Below are 26,137 nucleotides of genomic sequence, written 5' to 3'. Positions count from 1 at the left end.
CCAACCCTAACCATAACCCTAACCACACTCCTAACCTGAACATGCCCCTAACCCTCATCTTAACCACACCCCTAACCCAAACACACCCATAACCCTAATCCCAACCTTAACCACACCCTTAACTCCAACACACCCCTAACCTAATCCCAACCATAATCCCAACCGTAAATTTAATCCAAACGCTAACCCTAATTTTAACCCTAACCCTAACTTTAGCCCCAACCATAACCCTAACTTTAGCCCCAATTCTAACCCTAACCCTAACTTTAGCCCCAACCCTAACCCTAACTGTGGCCCCAACCCTAACTGTAGCCCTAACCCTAACTATAGCCCCAACCATAACCCTAACTTTAGCCCCAACTCTAACCCTAACTTTGGCCCCAACCCTAACTGTAGCCCCAACCCTAACTGTAGCCCTAACCCTAACTTTAGCTCCAACCCTAACCTAAGCCCCAACCCTAACCCTAATGGGAAAATGGAAATAAATACATTTTTTAAATGTTATTATTTTTCCCAAACGAAGGGGGCAATGAAGGGGGGTTTGATTTACTTTTACAGCGGGTTTTTTAGCGGATTTTTATGATTGGCAGCTGTCACACACTAAAAGACGCTTTTTATTGCAATAAATTGTTTTTGCGTCTCCACATTTTGAGAGCTATAACTTTTCCATATTTTGGTCCACAGAGTCATGTGAGGTCTTGTTTAAATCTTTTTCTGTATGTACTGACTCAACAAACAACATTGACAGGTAATGAAAGGAAGGGATGTTATCCCTGTTTAACATGTGTAAACTGCCCTTTAATTATTAAAGGTAATTCCTTTGAACATCTCAACACACATAAAAAATATCTGATCGAGCATTTCCTAACATGCGATTCGGACTTCGTGATCTTTCTATTACAGTGTCCATGTAGCTTATGTTATAGGGGAAACAACATGCGATTTTAAAACACACATAAATCACCACAGATATACCATCAGAAAGAAAGATTGGATCTTCCAGTCCTGAAACACTTTGAGTCAGGACATACAGAAATAGATTTAGGATTTAGATTGATAGACACAGTCCCCATACAAGGAAGAGGAGGAGACAGGGAAAGACTTTTGAAGCAAAAATAATTAAAATGGATTTCTGAACTTGAGACATTAAAACCACTTGGATTAAATGTAGATTTTAGATTACAAAGCGTATTCTGATATACTATGAGTATGAGTTTCTCTGTAAAACTGCAGTGTAGTAAGATATAAGTGTCCTGATTCTGAAAGGACAATGTAGATATTATTTGGTTTTTTTTTTAAATGCAATTAAGTATGTAAGTCTATTTTATCTTTCTATTTCAGATAAATTAATCACCAGTCACGGGTTACTATTGATATAAACCCACCCAGGGATGCACACGAACATGTGGAGGATAAGTTTTTTGTTTAAATTAATATTTTTTTATGGAATAAATATTTTTTATTATATATATATATACAGTACAGACCAAAAGTTTGGACACACCTTCTCATTTAAAGATTTTACTGTATTTTCATGACTATGAAAATTGTACATTCACACTGAAGGGATTAAAACTATGAATTAACACATGTGGAATTATATACTTAACAGAAAAGTGTGAAACAACTGAAATTATGTCTTATATTCTAGGTTCTTCAAAGTAGCCACCTTTTGCTTTGATGACTGCTTTGCACACTCTTGGCATTCTCTTGAGGAGCTTCAAGAGGTAGTCACCGGGAATGTTCTTCCAACAGTCTTGAAGGAGTTCCCAGAGATGCTTAGCACTTGTTGGCCCTTTTGCCTTCACTCTGCGGTCCAGCTCACCCCAAAACATCTCGATTGGGTTCAGGTCTGGTGACTGGTGGCCAAGTCATCTGGCGTAGCACCCCATCACTCTCCTTCTTGGTCAAATAGCCCTTACACAGCCTGGCAGTGTGTTTGGGGTCATTGTCCTGTTGAAAAATAAATGATGGTCCAACTAAATACAAACCGGATGGAATAGCATGCTGCTTCAAGATGCTGTGGTAGCCATGCTGGTTCAGTATGCCTTCAATTTTTAATAAATCCCCAACAGTGTCACCAGCAAAGCACCCCCACACCATCGCACCTCCTCCTCCATTCTTCATGGTGGGAACCAGGCATGTAGAGTCCATCCGTTCACCTTTTCTGCATCGCACAAAGACACGGTGGTTGGAATCAAAGTTCTCAAATTTGGACTCATCAAACCAAAGCACAGATTTCCACTGGTCTAATGTCCATTCCTTGTGTTCTTTAGCCCAAACAAGTCTCTTCTGCTTGTTGCCTGTCCTTAGCAGTGGTTTCCTAGCAGCTATTTTACCATGAATGCCTGCTGCACAAAATCTCCTCTTAACAGTTGTTGTAGAGATGTGTCTGCTGCTAGAACTCTGTGTGGCATTGACCTGGTCTCTAATCTGAGCTGCTGATAACCTGCGATTTCTGAGGCTGGTGGTGACCTGGATAAACTTATCCTCAGAAGCAGAGGTGACTCTTGGTCTTCCTTTCCTGGGGCGGTCCTCATGTGAGACAGTTTCTTTGTAGTGCTTGATGGTTTTTGCCACTGCACTTGGGGACACTTTCAAAGTTTTCCCAATTTTTCGGACTGACTGACCTTCATTCCTTAAGGTAATGATGGCCACTCGTTTTTCTTTACTTTGCTGCTTTTTTCTTGCTATGATACAAATTCTAACAGTCTATTCAGTAGGACTATCAGCTGTGTATCCACCAGACTTCTGCACAACACAACTGATGGTTCCAGCACCATTTATAAGGCAAGAAATCCCACTTATTAAACCTGACTGGGCACACCTATGAATTGAAAACCATTCCCAGCAGTCATCAAAGCAAAAGGTGGCTACATAGAAGAACCTAGAATATAAGACATAATTTCAGTTGTTTCACACTTTTTTGTTAAGAATATAATTCCACATGTGTTGATTCATAGTTTTGATGCCTTCAGTGTGAATGTACAATTTTCATAGTCATGAAAATACAGAAAAATCTTTAAATGAGAAGGTGTGTCCAAACTTTTGGTCTGTACTGTGTATATATATATGTGACCTGTATAAGGCACCATTAGGCATACTAGGGTGAGTAATAAAGTCCATATGCTCATACTTTAGCCCATATACTCCCAAAAGTCTGTGCAATTTATAAGGTTAACAAATAAAGGTGTATACAAACCTAAGAAAACGTGATACACAAGCGCTGGAGTAACAAAAGAAGATTACTTTAAAAAGTCTTCATTTTTCCTCTACCAAGATGGCGCCCGCATGTCAGAATAGACAAAATGCGCAGGCGCTGAGGGTATGTTGACACACATTGTACCTCATTGGCTGTAAAAGCCGGCTGATGCAATGAGAATCTTGCTCAGGCACAATAGAATTGTATACACGCCATACAGGGTGGAATAGCATCCTCCATGTGTTTTGTTGTGATCCATATGTCACGATTCACACCGCGACCGTCACCCCTACGTCACGGGTCGGGGTGACTTTAGGCCAACAGACGGCTATCACATGTGCAGGGGGGCTTATCTTAGTTATCCCTCCACTCCACAATGTGATGAAAAAACACACACAAGGCTATTGACCTCTTAGTTTACAGCAGGGGCTTATTTTAGGTATCCCACTGCTCTTCAATATACCACGAACTGCAGGGATTTATGTATATCCCGCTTACAATTCCACTTAAAGCTTGCAGCTCTCTGGCACCCCCCTTATCCTCAGGTCAGATTAGCTACTGCACCTCGGGTAATTAGCCGCCAGAAAGGCTGCCTGCTATGTGCTGGCTATTGGGCACACTGCAGCGACGCGATAAACTACTCCCGCTCAGGCAGGAACAATAATTATCAAAGCCGCAGTCACTACAACAACACCCAAAAGCCTGCACACGGTAAGCTGCCACCAGCTTCGATTAAACGAGTCCGAAGCTAACCCAAAAACAGTAGCGTAATTCCCTTCAAAAGACAGGGTATGTTTTAGAACAGGAGAACTAACTAGTATTAAATAATATACCCCATCAAAAGTTTCAGGCAGTGTTTATAAACGGTTATATAAAGATGTTACAATATGAGACAATTGAAAATATGTACAAGATAATTATAAAATAAATAGGGATTACATAAGAAAAGGTACAACTCACATGTTCCCAGTTCATATCAGTTCAGGCAACCAGGCTAGTGGGGGGGTTTCCATCTGTCCAAGTGCATTGGATATGCTCTTCAGATCAGACTCACATGTTCTTCCAACAGCAGACTGACTGCTGGGATCTGGCCAGACAGTTATAGCTGCAGCCTGTGACATCCCAGAAAGGGGTTGGATCATCTCGTCCCTCCTACCTCTTCAGTTTTAGTAATTCAACCTTAAATTTGTCTAATTTCTATAACCCCGCTCCAAAACATGTCATAGTCATAACCAACCCAGCATTCATCTCGTATTAACATGGGCATTCTAATGAGATCAAATATGTCCTATGTGTGATACATCATTACAGAGAAATCCCTACTTTTTTACCTGATGGAGTTAGAAGCTCATGTTTAGAGTGGCGGATAGATCCGCCGAGGGACGTAAAGAATATATATTTTTCCTATTTCTAGCTTAAATCGTTTGCCTAATATCTTACAATAACAGAAGAAAGACTCTCATGGATTTCTGGAAACTTCTAATCCAGTTCCTGCTGGAGGAAGATTCTAGCCTGGTCGTAAAAATTCCTTTCTTCAATAAAACTCCCCCCACGTACATTGGCAAGGCAGCTTTTGGCTGAGTGAAAGGGAAGGGGGGCTTTTTAGCTCACAGCCTGGCTAACAAGAGAAACTAAACTTATATGATATTTCATACAACATCGTGACACCTCCCCCTTTTGGTGTGCGCTACGGAGGCTGAACCCCTCGGTATGCCTCCATGCACACCTCAGTAGGTTCACCCTGGTGGAACAGTCCATCTGCATTCCCATGCTCCCTGCCCGTTTTGTGTTTAATGGTGAAGTCAAACTGCTGAAGGGCAAGGCTCCAGCATAGCAACCTGCCGTTGGTTCCACACATGGCATTTAGCCAGCGCAGAGGGTTGTGGTCGGTCAACACAGTGAAGGGGTGACCATACAAGTAGGGCTGCAAGCGCTGCAGGGCCCAGACTATGGCCAGGCACTCCTTCTCGATGGTGGAGTAGGCCACTTCCCTCGGCAAAAGTTTCCGGCTCAGGTATAACACGGGGTGCTCTTTGTCCTCCGAGTCAACCTGGCTGAGCACAGCACCAAGGCCAAACTCGCTGGCGTCGGTCTGCACCAAGAACGGTCGACTGTTGTTGACTGCTTTCAACACAGGGGTGTTGCACAGTGCTGTTTTCAACACCTGGAAGGCCCCCTCACAGCCATCGGTCCAGTTGACGATGTGGGGTAGCTTCTTCCTGGTGAGGTCCGTCAAGGGTTTTGCCAGGCTACTATAGTGCTGTACAAATCGCCTATAGTACCCTGCAGTGCCCAGGAAGGACATCACCTGTTTCTTGGTCACGGGAGTGGGCCAGTTCACGATCGCGCCCACTTTCTCAGGCTCTGGCTTTAGGGTGTTTCCGCCTACCCGGTGCCCCAGGTAGTGGACCTCCCTCATGCCCATCTGGCACTTTCCCGGCTTGATAGTCAGTCCTGCTTGGTGAATTCGCCTGAGCACCTCCTCGAGATGCTGCAGGTGTTCATCCCAGGAGGAACTGAAGATGGCAATGTCTGTTATGATCCGGTGACCTAGGAGCTGCATGAGAACTTTCACTGGAGACGATAGCCACTATACTGACCGCAATCCTGAACTTAACACCGCAACTAGAAGTAGCCGTGGAGTGTACCTAACACACCTAGACACCTCGTCACAGCCGGAGGACTAAATACCCCTAAAGATGGAAATTGGAATACTATCTGGCCTCAGAGAAAATTCCCATAGGATAGATAGCCCCCCACAAATATTGGCGGTGAGTCGGAGAGGAAAAAACATACACAGGCAGAAAAAACAGGATTTAGCACAGGAGGCCACTCTAGCTAGATAGGACAGGATAGGACAGAGTTCTGTGCGGTCAGTATTAAAACCCTTCAAAACATCCACAGCAGAATATACAAAAAACTTCCTACATCTAACTAAAAGATGTAGGAGCGTAAATCTGCAACTCCAGTGAATCCTACAATCAGAGCAGGAATAAAACTGAAACAAGCACTCAGCAGTGTGCCACAGATACAAAAAACCAAACACTTATCTTTGCTGAATTTGGCAGCAAGCAGGAGAAGCCAGAAAGTGATCCAACACTTCACAAGGAACATTGACAACTGGCAAGGGCTAAAGGATCCTGCACACCTAAATATCCCAGTCAGAATTGTTTATTTATAAATTTTTTATTTTCAACTTTTCAGCACGTATACACAAGTAAGCAATCATACAAGTTACATGAATCTGATGAGGGTAGATACATATTTAAAATGGAATATATTGTAGAGTTTCGGCAGCACTCTCAATGCGGATAAGTAGCCGAAAGTGACCACAGTTCTGGTTATGGTAGTACAAATGAGCGATCCAAGTAAACAGGCTACACAATCCTTGACAAAACACTCTGGAAGATAACGTGTAGAAATATAAACCAACAGAACCAATAAGACAAACAAAGAAGAATAAAAAATAAGAAGGAAGGGAAGAGGGGGGTGGGTGTGGTACCGGGGAGGGGAGGGGGAGAAAAGATCAAACAGAATTCCCTAAAACAAAGATCCCTCGTTAGAGAAAAAACAGTCAAAATGAAACATAAAACACACGGGGAGCAGAGTAGCTAGTTTTGACCAATTAGAAAGTTTAGACAGGGCAAATATCAAGCCTGACAGAATCAACTAGGTAATTGAGCTGTATCCGGATCCATCACAGTGCAATAAAGGTGTCCCAGTCAGAATTGTAATCATCCGATACACCTGGCCAGGACTGCGAGTCAGAGACAACTGCATTCCCACCTACAACCACTGGAGGGAACCCAAGAGCAGAATTCACAACAGTACCCCCCCTTGAGGAGGGGTCACCAAACCCTCACCAGGGCCCCCAGGATGATCAGGACGAGCCAGATGAATGGCACGGACCAAATCAGCAGAGCAGCATGGACATCAGAGGCAAAAACCCAAGAATTATCCTCCTGGCCATAACCCTTCCATTTGACCAGGTACTGAAGCTTCTGCCTCGAAAAACGGGAATCCAAAATCTTCTCAACAACATATTTCAACTCCCCATCAACCAACACAGGGGCCGGAGGATCAACAGAAGAGAAAAACGGGCTCCACATATTTCCGCAACAAAGATCTTTGGAAGACATTATGGATAGCAAAAGAGGCCAGAAGCGCCAGTCGAAAAGACACCGGATTAATAATCTCAGAAATCCTATAAGGACCAATAAGCCGAGGCTTAAACTTAGGAGAAGAAACCTTAATAGGAACATGACGGGAAGACAACCAGACCAGATCCCCAACCCGAAGCCGGGAACCAACACACCGACGACGATTAGCAAAACGTTGAGCCTCCTCTTGAGACAACACCAACTTGTCCACCACATGAGCCCAAATCTGTTGCAACCTGTCCACCACAGAATCCACACCAGGACAGTCAGAAGGCTCAACCTGCCCAGAAGAAAAACGAGGATGAAAACCAAAATTACAAAAGAAAGGCGAAACCAAGGTAGCAGAACTATCCCGATTATTAATGGCAAACTCGGCCAATGGCAAGAAGGTCACCCAATCATCCTGATCAGCAGACACAAAGCATCTCAAATAAGTCTCCAAGGTCTGATTAGTTTGCTCGGTCTGGCCATTTGTCTGAGGATGAAATGCAGAAGAAAAAGACAAATCAATGCCCAGCCTAGCACAAAAGGCCCGCCAAAACCTAGAAACAAACTGGGAACCTCTGTCGGACACAATATTCTCCGGAATACCATGCAAACGAACCACATGCTGAAAGAACAACGGAACCAAATCAGAAGAGGAAGGCAATTTAGGTAAGGGCACCAAATGAACCATCTTAGAGAACCGGTCACAAACAACCCAGATAACAGACATCTTCTGGGAGACCGGAAGATCAGAAATAAAATCCATCGAAATATGCGTCCAGGGCCTCTCAGGGACTGGCAATGGCAAAAGCAACCCACTAGCACGGGAACAACAAGGCTTGGCCCGTGCACAAGTCCCACAGGACTGCACAAAAGAACGCACATCACGTGACAATGAAGGTCACCAAAAGGACCTACCAACCAAGTCTCTGGTACCAAAAAATGCCAGGATGACCGGCCAACACGGAACAGTGAACCTCAGAAATCACTCTACTAGTCCATCTGTCAGGAACAAACAATTTCCCCACAGGACAGCGGTCAGGTTTGTCAGCCTGAAATTCCTGAAGAACCCGTTGTAAATCAGGGGAAATGGCAGAAAGGTCCAACCCCTCTTTCAGAATACCGACCGGCTCTAAGACCTCAGGAGAATCAGGCAAAAAACTCCTAGAGAGGGCATCAGCCTTAATATTCTTAGAACCCGGAAGGTACGAGACCACGAAATCAAAACGGGAAAAAAACAAGGACCATCGAGCCTGTCTAGGATTCAGCCGTTTAGCAGACTCGAGGTAAATCAAATTCTTATGATCGGTCAAGACCACAATACGGTGCATAGCTCCCTCAGGCCAATGTCGCCACTCCTCAAACGCCCACTTCATAGCCAACAACTCCCGATTGCCGACATCGTAATTGCGTTCAGCAGGCGAAAACTTACGGGAAAAGAAGGCACACGGTTTCATTAAGGAACCAACAGGATCCCTCTAAGACAAAACGGCCCCTGCCCCAATCTCAGAAGCATTAACCTCAACCTGAAACGGAAGAGAAACATCCGGTTGGCGCAACACTGGAGCAGAAGTAAACCGAAGTTTAAGCTCCTGAAAGGCAGAGACAGCCGCAGAGGACCAATTCGCCACATCAGCGCCTTTCTTTGTCAAATCGGTCAAGGGTTTAACCACGCTGGAAAAATTAGCAATGAAACGGCGATAAAAATTTGCAAAACCCAAAAATTTCTGGAGGCTGTTCACGGATGTGGGCTGAATCCAATCATGAATGGCCTGAACCTTAACCGGATCCATCTCTATAGACGAAGGAGAAAAAATGAAGCCCAAAAAAGAGACTTTCTGCACCCCAAAGAGACACTTAGACCCTTTCACAAACAGCGCATTGTCACGAAGGATCTGAAATACCATCCTGACCTGTTGCACATAAAACTCCCAATCATCGGAAAAAATCAAAATATCGTCCAAATATACAATCAAGAATTTATCAAGATAAGTCCGGAAGATATCATGCATGAAGGACTGAAAAACAGATGGAGCATTAGAGAGTCCGAATGGCATCACAAGGTATTCAAAATGGCCTTTGGGCGTGTTAAATGCAGTTTTCCATTCAGCACCCTGCTTAATACGAACAAGATTATATGCCCCTCGAAGGTCAATCTTCGTAAACCAACTAGCTCCCTTAATCCTAGCAAACAAATCGGAAAGCAAAGGTAAAGGGTATTGAAACTTGACCGAGATTTTATTTAAGAGGCGATAATCTATACAGGGTCTCAAGGAACCATCTTTTTTAGCAACAAAAAAGAACCCCGCTCCCAACGGTGAAGAAAATGGCTGAATATGCCCTTTCTCCAAAGACTCCTTAATATAGCTCCGCATGGCGGTATGTTCAGGCACAGATAGATTAAAAAGTCGACCCTTAGGAAACTTACAGCCTGGAATCAAGTCAATAGTACAATCGCAGTCCCTTTGCGGTGGAAGAAAACTGGACTTGGGCTCATTGAATACATCCTGAAAATCAGACAAAAACTCTGGAATTTCAGAAGGTGAAGAAGAGATTGACATCAAAGGAACATCATTATGAACCCCCTGACAACCCCAACTAGTCACAGACATGGACTTCCAGTCCAACACAGGATTATGTACCTGCAACCATGGAAAACCCAGCACGATAACATCATGCAAGTTATGCAACACCAGAAATCGAAAATCTTCCTGATGGGCTGGCGCCATGCGCATGGTCACCTGTGTCCAAAACTGGGGCTTATGTCTAGCCAAGGGTGTAGCATCAATGCCCCTTAAAGGAATAGGGTTCTGCAAAGGCTGCAAGGGAAAACCACAATGCTTGGCAAACTCAAAATCCATTAAATTCAAGGCGGCGCCTGAATCCACAAACGCCATGACAGAAAATGATGACAATGAGCAGATCAAGGACACAGATAACAGAAATTTAGGTTGTACAGTACTGATAGTAATTGAACTGGCGATCCTCTTTGTCCGCTTAGGGCAGACAGAAATGACATGAGAAGCGTCGCCACAATAATAAAACAACCTAATTTGACGTCTGAAACCTTGTCGTTCCGTTCTAGACAGAATTCTATCACATTGCATAAGCTCAGAAATTTGCTCTGAGGATAACACCACAGCACGCACAGTTCTGCGCTCCCGCAGGCGTCGGTCAATCTGAATGGCCAGGGACCGGAAGGCGTGGGAAACCCCACCATAACATCTTTAACAGATTCAGAAAGCCCCCTTCTGAAAATTGCCACCAAAGCATCATTATTCCATTTAGTCAACACAGACCATTTTCTGAATATCTGACAATACAATTCTGCCGCCTCTTGACCCTGAGACAGGGCCAACAAGGTCTTCTCAGCTTGATCCACAGAATTAGGTTCATCATATAATAGTCCTAAAGCCTGAACAAAGGAGTCAATATTAAGCAAAGCCGGATTCCCAGATTCCAGGGAAAACGCCCAATCCTGCGTGTCGCCACGCAGCAGGGAGATTACAATTTTTACCTGCTGAATGGAATCACCAGAGGATCGAGGTCTCAGGTCAAAAAACAGTTTATAGTTGTTTTTAAAACTCAAAAATGTAGACCTGTCACTAGAAAACAAATCAGGAGTAGGAATTTCGGTTCTAAAGCAGGAGTCTGAACAATATAATCAGAAATACCTTGCACCCTAGCAGCAAGCTGGTCTACACGAGAAGCTAATTCCTGAACATTCATGCTTGCACCAGGCTCCTCAGCCACCCAGATATTAAGAGGGAAGAGAACACAAAACAGACTGGAGAAAAAAAAATGGCTCAAGACCTTTCTTCCCTTCTTCTGAGATGCATTTAACTCATTGTTGGCCAGTTGTACTGTTATGATCCGGTGACCTAGGAGCTGCATGAGAACTTTCAATGGAGAAGATGGCCACTATACTGACCGCAATCCTGAACTTAACACCGCAACTAGAAGTAGCCGTGGAGTGTACCTAACACACCTAGACACCTCGTCACAGCCGGAGGACTAAATACCCCTAAAGATGGAAATTGGAATACTATCTGGCCTCAGAGAAAATCCCCAAAGGATAGACAGCCCCCCACAAATATTGGCGGTGAGTCGGAGAGGAAAAAACATACACAGGCAGAAAAAACAGGATTTAGCACAGGAGGCCACTCTAGCTAGATAGGACAGGATAGGACAGAGTTCTGTGCGGTCAGTATTAAAACCCTTCAAAACATCCACAGCAGAATATACAAAAAACTTCCTACATCTAACTAAAAGATGTAGGAGCGTAAATCTGCAACTCCAGTGAATCCTACAATCAGAGCAGGAATAAAACTGAAACAAGCACACAGCAGTGTGCCACAGATACAAAAAACCAAACACTTATCTTTGCTGAATTTGGCAGCAAGCAGGAGAAGCCAGAAAGAGATCCAACACTTCACAAGGAACATTGACAACTGGAAAGGGCTAAAGGATCCTGCACACCTAAATATCCCAGTCAGAATTGTAATCATCCGATACACCTGGCAAGGACTGCGAGTCAGAGACAACTGCATTCCCACCTACAACCACTGGAGGGAACCCAAGAGCAGAATTCACAACAAATGTCATCCAAGTACGCCACGGCGTACTTCTCTGTTGTGAATTCCACTCTAGGGCTCCCTCCGGTGGTTGTAAGTAGCATTTTTGTGAGTTCTGCTCTTGGGCTCCCTCCTGTGGATTTTAGTGGTATGGCTGCTTCTTGGATTTAGCTTCAGCAGCTGTTTTCACTGATCGTCTTTCTGGCTCGGCTATATTAGTCTGGCCTTATCCCTCATTCAATGCCAGTTGTCAATTGTTCCTGCCTGGAGTCATTGCTCTTAGGACTTTCCTGACACTCTGACCAGTTCATCAAAGCTAAGTCCTTGCTTGTCCTTTTGCGGTTCACTTGTTGTGGACTTTGTTGTTCAGCACTTTCTTTGTTTTTGCTCTTTTGTCCAGCTTTTCAGTATGGATCTATTCAGCTAAGCTGGAAGCTCTGGGCAGCAGAGTTTGCCCTCCACACCTTTAGTCAGGTGTGGAGATTTTTGCATTTCTCTGCGGTGGACTTTTTCTAGTTTTTATTACTGACCGCACAGCGTTCTGTCCTGTACTATTTCTATCTAGCTAGAAGTGGCCTCCTGTGCTAAATCTTGTTTCATACTACGTATGTCATTTCCTTCTCCTCTCACAGTCATTATTTGTGGGGGGCTAATCTGTCCTTTGGGGATTTTCTCTGAGGCAAGATAGTTTTCATGCTTCTATCTTTAGGGGTAGTTAGCTCTTAGGCTGTGACGAGATGCCTAGGCAGAGTTAGGAGCATTCCACGGCTACTTCTAGTGTTGTGTTGAGCTTAGGGACTGCGGTCAGTATAGTTGCCACCTGCTCAGAGCTAGACGCATGTCGCTCCTTAATCACCAGATCATAACACTTCTCCAGTCCCTGAAGCAGGAGGTTGACCATCCGCTGGAAAGTGGCAGGGGCATTTTTCATGCTGAAGGGCATGACCGTGGACTCGTACAGTCCGAAGGGCGTGATAAAGGCGGACTTCTCCTGCGCCTCGGGGCTCAGGGGAATCTGCCAGTATCCTCTATTCAAATCCATTATTGTCAGGTATTTTGCGAAAGCTAACCTCTCAAGCAGCTCCTCGATGTGTGGCATTGGGTGCGCGTCAGAGGCTGTGATGGCGTTGAGCCCCCTGTAGTCCACGCAGAACCGGGTGGTCCGGTCTTTCTTTGGCACGAGAACTACAGGTGAGGCCCACGCTGTTATGGCTGGCAATCAGGCAACACAGCGTGCAGTAATCAGCGCACATACAGAGATCTGGCAATAACCAAAAACAATAGGACAAGCTCTGAGACGTGGAATCTCTGTAGACTGCAGTACCTGATCTATCCTCACACAACTATAAGCAGCAGTGGATTGCGCCTAAAACTACCTATGCAACTCGGCACTGCCTGAGGAGCTGACTAGCCTGAAGATAGAAATACAAGCCTGACTTACCTCAGAGAAATACCCCAAAGGAATAGGCAGCCCCCCACATATAATGACTGTTAGCAAGATGAAAAGACAAACGTAGGAATGAAATAGATTCAGCAAAGTGAGGCCCGATATTCTAGACAGAGCGAGGATAGCAAAGAGAACTATGCAGTCTACAAAAAACCCTAAAACGAAAACCACGCAAAGGGGCAAAAAGACCCACCGTGCCGAACTAACAGCACGGCGGTGCACCCCTTTGCTTCTCAGAGCTTCCAGCAAAAGTTAAAAGCAAGCTGGACAGAAAAAACAGAAAACAAACTAGAAGCACTTATCTAGCAGAGCAGCAGGCCCAAGGAAAGATGCAGTAGCTCAGATCCAACACTGGAACATTGCCAAGGAGCAAGGAAGACAGACTCAGGTGGAGCTAAATAGCAAGGCAGCCAACGAGCTCACCAAAACACCTGAGGGAGGAAGCCCAGAGACTGCAATACCACTTGTGACCACAGAAGTGAACTCAGCCACAGAATTCACAACACCACGCGCTCTTTGACCGTCGAATCACCCCCAGCTGTAACATCTCATCGATCTCCTTGCGCATAACCTGCTGCACCTAGTCAGAGATTCGATAGGGTGTTTGCCGTAGTGGGGCATGATTCCCAGTGTCCACCTCATGAACTGCTAACTCAGTCCTCCCAGGTCGGTTGGAGAACACGACCCGGAAGGGTTCCAGTGTGGTTTGCAACTGCAACCACTGTGGTTCAGTTAACAAGGCGCTTACCTCCACGTCCTCGATGGACCCACTGGCCTTGGCTTGGGCCAGCATGTCCAGGAGGGTGTCTTCCTCCCCGTCTTCGGGCAAGCTGCAGACCGGTAATACGAAAGGTTCACGTTCGTGATGAGCCTTCATCGTGTTGACGTGAAAGGCCTTTCGCCTACCCGAGCGTGGTCAAGCGTGACCACGTAGGTGACCGGGTTGAGCTGTTGGTGGACGACATACGGGCCCTCCCAGGCTGGGTGAAGCTTATCCTTTGGTAAGGGGACCAGCACCCACACCTTTTGACCCACGTGGTAGGTCCGCTCCCGGGCATTCTGGTCCTACCAGTGCTTCTGGTCAGCCTGAGCCTGCGGCATGTGTTCATACACCAACTGCGTCAAGGTCTGCATCTTGTCACGGAAGCGCATGACATACTCCACTATGGACACTTCAGAAGGGATCGGCTCCTCTTCCCAGGATTCTCTTACCAACCCAAGGGGTCCCCTGACTCGCCTGCCGTACAGGAGCCCGAAGGGGGAGAACCCTGTCGAGGCCTGCGGAACCTCTCGGTAAGCGAACAGCAGGTGTAGGAGGTACCACTCCCAGTCGCGCCCTTGTGTCTCAACCAGCATGCGTAGCATCTGTTTGATGGTACCATTGAAGCGTTCACACAAGTTATTGGTCTGTGGGTGATACGCACTCGATACCAGGTGCTTCACCTGCATTCTCTTACAGAGAGCCTCCATTAGGCGAGACATAAATTGGGTCACTTGATCAGTAAGCATTTCCCTAGGAAACCCTACACGTGAAAAGATGGCCAACAGGGCATCTGCCACCTTATCTGCCCTAGTTGACAACAGAGCTAGTGCCTCTGGGTACCGGGTAGCATAGTCTACCACAGTAAGGATGTATTGCTTTCCAGAGCTGCTGGGGATGGCCAGCGGGCCCACAATGTCCACCGTGATTCTCTGGAAAGGCTCTTCTATCATTGTCAAAGGGATCAGGGGAGCCTTAAGAGCTGGCTCCGCCTTCCCCACTCTTTGACAAGTGATACAGGAGCGGCAGTAGTTTGACACATCTGTCCCCATCTTAAGCCAATAGAAGTGTTGGGACAGCCGGGCCTTAGTTTTGCTGATCCCCAAGTGTCCAGCTAGCGGGATCTCATGGGCAATCCGTAACAACTCACCCCGGAATTGCTGTGGGACGACCAGCTGTCTTTCCCTCAACCACTCCTTTTGTGATTCTCCGGGTACTGTCTCCCGGTATAACCTTCCTCGTTCCCAGAACACCCTCTCCTTCTCAGTCACGGAGGTAGATGTCTCGGCGAGTTGTCTCAAACTCTTTAGGCTCGCATCTGTGTGCAGAGCGGCCTGAAACTCCTGGCTAGGGGAAGACAGAAGCGATGTCAGGGTCCCTTCCCCACAGGAACCCTCTTGGACCTGCTCTGGGTCCACCTCTGGTTCAGTCACACTGATGACTGAGGAGGGTCCGGAAGGCAGACAGTTATCTGCGCTCCGGGCACTCTGACTGCGGATGACAGCAGCTACGTAGGCTGTCTCCCCAGGGGTTTGTACAGACCCATCAGCCGGCGCTGCTATGGGCTCTACCTCCCCATCCACCCACAACACTCCAGGGGCATTGCTACTTATGGGCCAGGTACCTTCCTCGGTGGCACTGGTCACTCTCATGGCATCACCTTCCTCACAGTTCCCATGCATCTCCTCATTTCCTGTAGCACTGACACTTGCCCCTGTTAGGGGTTCCTCAGCCGTCTTACTCCGCAGAGTGACATGGCTGAGCACGCCTGTACCTATGGACACATTAACCTTCACAGAAAAATCATTATCAGGTTCAGTTGGCACAGGTACAACATTTTCACCATCAATCCTAGGGAAAAAATGGTTATTAGATGCATCATTACAAGATAAAGCATGGTCAGGTAACACATGCGATTTCTCATCATCATCATCATCATCATCATCTTCATCTTCATCATCATCATCATCATATTCGTCATCATATTCATCATCATATTCATCATCATATTCATCATCATATTCATCATCATCATCATATTGGGGAGGGGTGTCAGGCACGTAGTATGCAACCATCCTCCCCAAATCAGTCCCCAACAAAACATCAGTGGGCAAATTATCAGACAGCCCCACTTCCTTCACCCCGCTCCCGGCACCCCAATCAAGATAAACCCGGGCCATTGGTAAGGGACAGCTGATGCCCCCAATCCCAGTGACAGTTAGGGTTTTCCCCGGAATGATTTCTTCAGGGTCCGCCAGTTCGAGTCGGATGAGGGTTTGTTCAGCTCGGTGTCCTTGAGGCCTGTAGCAACATGGCCTCCCACAGTGACGTGCTGTACATTGTCACACACCCTCCCAACCACACCACCCACCAAAAGAACTGCTGCATTAGGCCCTGGGGCCTTGGCTGGGAGGTTCTTCTGCTTGTCTGGACAGTGGGTACTGATAGTGACCAGGTCGCTTTCAGTAGTAACACTGGCGAGGTTCGGTGGTAGGTCTGGTGTTGTTGGCCACAGGGCCAGGACCTCTGGTGTGTTGGCTGGCAGGGGCACTGGCGTTGGATGCAGGCTTACCACCTCTCCAGCTGGTGGTGACTGGCTTCCGTGCTTCCGATCTACGGTTGGCCTCATAGGCATCGGCAATCTGTCGCACCTCAGCTGGGCAAAGATGAAAGAACTGGTCTTTGATCATCAGGTCTCGCAGCTGTGCAAAGGTGGTCACTGACAGTCCTTGGTTCCACTGGTCAAAGTGGGTCCCCAGTCCATGCACCACATCACTGTAACTGTCGTGTGGGCCACGTTGGAGGGTCCGGAACTTTCTGCGGTACACCTCGGGTGTAAGCTGGTACTTGGCTATCAGGGCCTGCTTGATGGCCTCATAGTCTCCATCTTGTTCTTGAGGGAGGGCAGCAAACGCCTCCAGAGCTTTGCCTCTCAGCCCTGGGGTCAGGTAACGGGCCCATTCATCTGTAGGCAGCCGGTACTGTCTGCATGCTTTCTCAAAGGCCCGCAGAAACGTGTCCAAGTCCCAGTCCTTCTCCATAACAGGAAAGTGATTGGGCCGGGGCTTCGGTGTCTGAGCGCTGCTGGGCTCACGGTTGGTCTGGGACAACCCCTGTATTTGCAGTCGGGCCATCTGCAGCTGGTACTCCTGCTCCGCTTGGGCCTCTCGCTCGACTCGCTGGGCCTGGGCTTCTCGCTCGGCTCGCTCATGGTATTGCTGAATCAGCTGCTGACATCCCTCATGGTCGTCAGTGGGGAATTCTTTCAAGGCCGCCTGCAGGTGGGGGTCCAATCCGCCCTGGTTGCTAATGGGGCCGGCATTCAGTGGTTGGACCTCTGCTGCATCACCATGTTCGCTTGTGCTGGCTTCTGCGGCCTCTGGGCTCTGTGGCCTGGCTTGGTCTGCTTCAAATTGCACCAGTTCAGCGACCATTTGAGTCTTGGTCTTACCCTGGGGGTTCAGGCCATTGTACGTGCATATCCCAGCAAGAGCGTCCTTCTTCTGCTGGGCGAACCAAGCCTCTCCTTTCGCAGCCATGGTTGCCAAATAAAAGATAGGATAGAAAAACGAAGAGAAGGGGAGGGGATAATTACCAGTACACAATTGTCTCAAGACTAATAAACATTGAGTTCGTTCTTTAAACTTATTTGCGCAGAGTCCTCGCAAGAACTTTCTGCAAGTTTTTAGTGAAGGGAATGATTGCTCAAACCAAATCACTAATGCTCTAATATCCCACCGCCTTGCCACCAATTTGTCACAATTCACACCGCGACCGTCACCCCTACGTCACAGGTCGGGATGACTTTAGGCCAACAGACGGCTATCACATGTGCAGGGGGGCTTATCTTAGTTATCCCTCCACTCCACAATGTGATGAAAAAACACACACAAGGCTACTGACCTCCTAGTTTACAGCAGGGGCTTATTTTAGGTATCCCACTGCTCTTCAATATACCACGAACTGCAGGGATTTATGTATATCCCGCTTACAGTTCCACTTAAAGCTTGCAGCTCTCTGGCGCCCCCTTATTCTCAGGTCAGATTAGGTACTGCACCTGGGGTAATTAGCCACCAGAAAGGCTGCCTGCTATGTACTGGCTATTGGCACGCTGCAGCAACGCGATAGACTACTCCCGCTCAGGCAGGAACAATAATTATCAACGCCGCAGTCGCTACAACAATACCCAAAAGCCTGCACACGGTAAGCTGCCACCAGCTTCGATTAAACGGGTCCGAAGCTAACCCAAAAACAGTAGCGTAATTCCCTTCAGAAGACAGGGTACGTTTTAGAACAGGAGAACGAACTAGTATTAAATAATATACCCCATCAAAAGTTTCAGGCAGTGTTTATAAACGGTTATATAAAGATGTTACAATATGAGACAATTGAAAATATGTACAAGATAATTATAAAATAAACAGGGATTACATAAGAAAAGGTACAACTCACATGTTCTCAGTTCATATCAGTTCAGGCAACCAGGCTAGTGGGGGGTGTTATGATCTGGTGGCCTAGGAGCAGCATGAGACGGACTCTGGAGAAGGTGGTCCCTGTACTGACCGCAGACCCTGAACCTAGCAGTGCAACTAGAAGTAGCCGTGGGGGGTACCTAACACTCCCTAGACCCCTCGGCACAGCCTAAGATCTAACTACCCCTAAAGACAGAAACAGGAAACCTACCTTGCCTCAGAGAAAATCCCCAAAGGATAGATAGCCCCCCACAAATATTGACTGTGAGAGGAGAGGGAAATAACATACGCAGATATTAAATCAGATTTTAGCATAGGAGGCCATACTAGCTAAAAAGAAAGAACAGAACAGAGCACTATGCGGTCAGTATAAAAACACTAGAAAATATCCACCACAGAAGATACGAATCACCACATCTGACTAAAGACATGGGGTGTATATCTGCATCTCCAGAGAAATAGCTAGGCTGCAAAAACCCTTCACAGACAAAACTGGACAAGACAAAAACATGAATATGCACAGAACTATAAGGTCCACAGCAGGTGGACAGCAAAAACAAAGCCAGGACTTATCTTTGTAGAAAAGCACAGCAAACTGGAGAGACCAGCAGGGAAGTGAATCCTGCAAAAACAATGAACAACTGGCACTGACTAAAGAGTCCTGCAAAGCTATATACCCCAGTCAGTTGTGCAATTAGTAGATACACATGTCCACTCCTGCAGTCCAGGCACAACTGCATTACCCTCTACAACCACCGGAGGGAGCCCAAAAGCTGAATTCACAACAGGTGGGGTTTCCATCTGTCCCAGTGCATTGGATACGCTCTTCAGATCAGACTCACATGTTCTTCCAACAGCAGACTGACTGCTGGGATCTGGCCAGACAGTTATAGCAGCAGCCTGTGACATCCCAGAAAGGGGTTGGATCACCTCGTCCCTCCTACCTCTTCAGTTTTAGTAATTCAACCTTAAATTTGTCTAATTTCTATAACTGCGCTCCAAAACATGTCATAGTCATAACCAACCCAGCATTCATCTCGTATTAACATGGGCATTCTAATGAGATCAAATATGTCCTATGTGTGATACATCATTACAGAGAAATCCCTACTTTTTTACCTGATGGTGTTAGAAGCTCATGTTTAGAGTGGCGGATAGATCTGCCGAGGGACGTAAAGAATATATATTTTTCCTATTTCTAGCTTAAATCGTTTGCCTAATATTTTACAATAACAGAACAAAGACTCTCATGGATTTCTGGAAACTTCTAATCCAGTTCCTGCTGGAGGAAGATTCTAGCCTGGTCGTAAAAATTCCTTTCTTCAATAAAACTCCCCCCACGTACATTGGCAAGGCAGCTCTTGGCTGAGTGAAAGGGAAGGGGGGCTTTTTAGCCCGCAGCCTGGCTAACAAGAGAAACTAAACTAATATGATATTTCATACAACATCGTGACACCCTACTTGGCGGTGAGTTTTTTTAAAATGCTTTAAAGCACAGTAGCACTTTTTAAGAATTAATATAGAATCCCTTTGTTTACACTGCACGATGCACTTTAGGAGATGATATTTACTAGCAAGAAGCACAATGTATTACACATTGGATCCATGCACAAAATAATATGCATTGGTTTATGCAAAAAATGAGCAATGTTGGTGACACTGTTTTTACTTTTGAAAAAAAAAGTGTGTGTAATTAGCACTTGCATTTAAGCACACAGATGTGAATCATTCACCGCTTGAGAAAGGCTCATCCGGAGCCGAAACATCGCCTGCCATGTGGGTCTGAATTAAAACACAGATTTTTACTTGAAGAAAAGGAGTGCTGCCATATTTTTTCTTCTTCTTCATGTATATATATATATATATATATATATATATATATATATATACTGTAGAACAAAAAACTGTATATCACAGTATATGTACCTGCGCTTAGCCTAATAGGATACAATTTGTTGTAGTGAGCGGATAGCGTCCCTCTCTTTCTTTGCTAGGTTATATCTCAACTTGGAGCATTTTTTATCACTGACTTTTTTTATATCGACTATCACATTTCTCTGGAAAGCTTCAAATGGCTCTGAATATTCGTTCAGTGGATTGAATTTTGATTTGGCCCTAAGATTAGTAAAACCATTAGGTTGTATTTTATTCAAATCAATTACTGTATTTGTATTGGACTGTGTATCTAGATTTTTCTTTATAAAGTACTTTTTGATGGCCAGTTTACGCATAAATTGCTTGACCCCGATAAATGCTTGAAATTTGTTAAATCTGGCGGCTGCTGCAAACTTCAATCCCTTTTGTAATGATTTTATTTCATTGTCTTTTAGTGTATAAGTACTTAAGTTAAAAAATTTTTGGTTCTCATTATTTATTTCTTTAGGTGTCTTCTTTTTTTGGGTGAGTTTCCCACCCCTACAGCCTCGGAGCCGTTTCTTTTGTGGCCTACCTGAAAAAACGGATGGGTGTTTTTACGGCCTCCTAATTGATTTCTAGTAGTAGTGCGGCTTTGTGTTTTGGCTGCTGTACTGGTTTGGGGTTCCTCCCTGTGGCTTATCATACGACAGGTACTGGATCTCCACTGGTTATATATCTGAAGCACCGATTGGAGTTTCATATATACACGCATTATTTATGTTAGGTTGCGCACTGTCCGGGATGTCAGTTCACTAGTTCCCCCTCCCCCTTTATTTTTATGTAGAGCGACTTGCTATTCAGGGACTCAATAGTCCTGTATAGCCCACACTTCCTTGTTTGCGCTCCACTTGATTTTTATTTTTATTTTTAGTGGTCTATTATGTATATTTTATTTGTGTTTTATCTAGATATTCATTGTGACATCGTTATTGTTCTCCCACTCTAGTCCCTGCACATCAGCTATCTCAGTCTCGTTATACATGCCCTAGACGGTCTTACTACTGCTTTTCCACCCACCAGGTAATTACCCATCGTGTCTGTGTACTATAGTATCCTATTAGGCTAAGCGCAGGTACATATACTGTGATATACAATTTTTTGTTCTATAGCTCCTTCTCTTCTCCTCGGTGTGGTGAGGAGCAGTACCCGCAGCTATCTCAATCCATCTCACAAGCGCCGCCAGTACATATACTATTGTATTTATAGCTCTATATATATATATATACTGCTCAAAAAAATAAAGGGAACACTTAAACAACAGAATATAACTCCGGGTAGATCAAACTTCTGTAAAATCAAACTGTCCATTTAGGAAGCAACACTGTTTGACAATCAATTTCACATGCTGTTGTGCAAATGGAATAGACAACAGATAGAAATTATTGGCAATTATCAAGACAAACTCAATAAAGGAGTGGTTCTGCAGGTGGGGACCACAGACCACATCTCAGTATCAATGCTTTCTGGCTGATGTTTTCATCACTTTTGAATGTTTGGTTGTGCTTTCACACTCATGGTAGCATGAGACAGACTCTACAACCCACACAAGTGGCTCAGGTAGTGCAGCTCATCAAGGATGGCACATCAATGCGAGCTGTGGCAAAAAGGTTTGCTGTGTCTGTCAACATAGTGTCCAGAGGCTAGAGGCGCTACCAGGAGACAGGCCAGTACACCAGGAGATGTGGAGGTGGCCTTAGGAGGGCAACAACCCAGCAGCAGGACTGCTACCTCAGCCTTTTTGCAAGGAGGAACAGGAGGAGCATTGCCAGAGCACTGCAAAATGACCTCCAGCAGGCCACAAATGTGCATGTGTCTGCACAAACGGTTAGAAACCAACTCCATAAGGATGGTCTGAGTGCCCAATGTCCACAGATGGGGGTTGTGCTCACAGCCCAACACCGTGCAGGACGCTTGGCATTTGCCACAGAACACCAGGATTGGCAAATTCGCCACTTGCGCCTTGTGCTCTTCACAGATGAAAGCAGGTTCACACTGAGCACATGGAACAGACGTGACAGACTCTGGAGACGGCATGGAGAATGGTCTGCTCTCTGCAACATCCTTCAGCATGACTGGTTTGGCAGTGGGTCAGTAATGGTATAGGGTGGAATTTCTTTGGAGGGCCGCACAGCCCTCCATGTGCTCGCCACAGGTAGCCTGATTGCCATTAGGTACTGAAATGAGATCCTCGGACCCCTTGAGAGACCATATACTGGTGCAGTTGGCCCTGGGTTCCTTCTCATGCAGGACGATGCCAGACCTCATGTGGCTGGAGTGTGTCAGCAGGTCCTGAAAGATGAAGGCATTGAAGCTATGGACTGGCCAACCCATTTCCCAGACTTGAATCCGATTGAACACATCTGAGACATCATGTCTCGCACCATCCACCAATGTCACGTTGCGGTTGCGTTGAGGAGATCCCTCAGGAGACCATCTGCTGCATCATAAGGAGCATGCCTAGGCATTGTAGAGAGGTCATACAGGCACGTGGAGGCCACACACACTACTGAGCATCATTTCCTTGTCTTGAGGCATTTCCACTGAAGTTGGATCAGCCTGTAACTTAATTTTCCACTTTGATTTTGAGCATCATTCCAACTCCAGACCTCCGTGCGATATTAGTAGTGATTTCCACTATGTAATGACTAATGATTTACAACTGGAATATTTCATTCAGTGATATCTAGGATATGGGATTTTAGTGTTCTCTTTATTCTTTTGAACAGTGTGTATATATATATATCTATATATATATATAAATATGTATATATATATATATATATATATATATATATACAGTTAGGTCCATATATATTTGGACAGAGACAACATTTTTCTAATTTTGGTTATAGACATTACCACAATGAATTTTAAACAAAACAATTCAGATGCAGTTGAAGTTCAGACTTTCAGCTTTCATTTGAGGGTATCCACATTAAAATTGGATGAAGGGGTTAGGAGTTTCAGCTCCTTAACATGTGCCACCCTGTTTTTAAAGGGACCAAAAGTTATTGGACAATAGACTCCAAGGCTATTTCATGGACTGGTGTGGGCAATCCCTTCGTTATGTCATAATCAATTAAGCAAATAAAAGGTCTGGAGTTGATTTGAGGTGTGGTGCTTTCATTTGGAAGGTTTTGCTGTGAAGTAAACATGCAGTCAAATGAGCTCTCCATGCAGGTGAAACAAGCCATCCTTAAGCTGCGAAAACAGAAAAAACCCATCCGAGAAATTGCTACAATATTAGGAGTGGCAGAATCTATAGTTTGGTACATCCTGAGAAAGAAAGAAAGCACTCGTGTACTCATCAATGCAAAAAGACCTGGGCGCCCACGGAATAATCTCCATGGTGAAGAGAACCCCCTTCACAACAGACAACCAAGTGAACAACACTCTCCAGGAGGTAGGCGTATCAATATCCAAATCTACCATAAAGAGAAGACTGCATGAAAGTAAATACAGAAAGTTCACTGCACGGTGCAAGCCACTCATAAGCATCAAGAATAAAAAGGCTAGACTGGACTTTGCTAAAAAACAACTAAAAAAGCCAGCAGAGTTCTGAAAGAACATTCTTTGGATAGATGAAACCAAGATCAACCTCTACCAGAATGATGGAAAGAGAAAAGTATGGCGAAGGCGTGGTACAGCTCATAATCCAAAGCATACCACATCATCTGTAAAACACGGCAGAGGCAGTGTGATGGCTTGGCAATGCATGGCTGCCAGTGGCACTGGGTCACTAGAGTTTATTGATGATGTGACACAGGACAGAAGCAGTCGAATGAATTCTGATGTATTCAGAGCCATACTGTGTGCTCAGATCCAGCCAAATGCAGCTAAACTGATTGGTCGTCGTTTCATACTGCAGATGGACAATGACCCAAAACATGAAGCCAAAGCAACCCAGGAGTTTATTACAGTAAAGAAGTGGAATATTCTTGAATAGCCAAGTCAGTCACCTGATCTCCACCCAATTGAGCATGCATTTCACTTGTTAAAGACTAAACTTCAGACAGAAAGGCCCACAAACAAACAGCAACTGAAAACCACCGCAGTGAAGGCCTGGCAGAGCGTCAAAAATGAGGAAACACAGCGTCTGGTGATGTTCTTGTGTTCAAGATTTCAGGCAGTCATTGCCAACAAAGGGTTTTCAACCAAGTACTAGAAATGAACATTTTATTTAAAATTATTGAATCTGTCCAATTACTTTTGGTCCCTTTAAAAACAGGGTGGCACATGTTAAGGAGCTGAAACTCCTAAACCCTTCATTCAATTTTAATGTGGATACCCTCAAATGAAAGCTGAAAGTCTGAACTTCAACTGCATCTGAATTGTTTTGTTTAAAATTCATTGTGGTGATGTCTATAACCAAAATTAGAAAAATGTTGTCTCTGTCCAAATATATATGGACCTAACTGTATGTGTGTGTTTTGAAGAATATTTCCTTTTAAAACGATGTGTAAATGACATAGAGAATTGCTGTATGTAAAAGCTCATGTTAAAATCACTTTGAAGTCGGATAGCAATTGCAATGCATTCGGATATAAATCAGATGATAGGTGTGAGAAATCGGATTGTACTCGCATGACACTCACATTACACTCGTGCGACTCTCGGCATGGAGACTCGGACCGATTTTTCACACATTTAGTGAGACTCCAGCCTAATACTGCCAAGATAGCTAGTTACAGTGGTGGTGGTATTTGTTTTGTTTGTTTTACACTGCCCTAAACATTGCCATTGTCACTTCTAAATTTCGTGCAACAGCAAAATTGTATTTTTACAATCTTTTTAACTGCAAATATACAAAGCCCAAGGATGGCAAAATAAAAATACAAAAACTCAGAACAGCAACTTGTGACAAGCAAAATGACACTATCTTTCAAACTAATTTCAGATTGTTACTTTTTCTGTTAAAAAATATTGTGCTGCTTTGCTGCTGCTTTCTAATACATTATTAAAAAAATGTGTCATTCTAATTCAAATGCAGAAGGACATATGACAGAAACACCACATCACTGAGCAATCACACTGTATCTGTCAGTGCTGCTGCTAGAATCTCTTCTATCTCTATCCCCATATCAATTGAATATCTTTATTATTTACAGACTGCTACACTTACCTTCACTGTTACAGTTGTGCTTCACATTACACATTTATAAAATGTTTTAGGACTTTCCACTTACCTCTATTGTTGATCTACTGTATAAGCTCTGGCACATCTCACTATTCTAAATCACCCTAAAATGGCTGCTGAATACCCAGTCTATGCTTTTATACAGGCTACAAAAGCCAATCCTGATTACCAACACCATAAGAATTTGGTGTCATAGCTGCAAGGCATTATGGGGAGGCGGTCATGGCAGAGTTTATGTCAGCCTGCTGTGGCTGATGCAATCTTCTGTATTCTGCAAGTCAGAAGGCTTTTTTTGACAATTCACATTGCAAGTTGGACTAGAATTTGATTTGCATTTAATCGATTTGCTCATCTCTATTCAGAAATCATTATGATTATGAACATTTTTAGGTCAATAACTATGTGAGTAAACATTTTATGTACATTATTAGCTTTCCTCTCATGTAGAAACCTCTAGCATTTGGCAGGACAGCAATCCACGAG

The sequence above is a fragment of the Ranitomeya imitator genome, chromosome 1 (assembly GCF_032444005.1).
Source record: "Ranitomeya imitator isolate aRanImi1 chromosome 1, aRanImi1.pri, whole genome shotgun sequence".
Taxonomy (NCBI): Eukaryota; Metazoa; Chordata; class Amphibia; order Anura; family Dendrobatidae; genus Ranitomeya; species Ranitomeya imitator.
The sequence above is the reverse complement of the archived record's forward strand: the minus strand, read 5'-3'. Positions refer to the sequence as shown.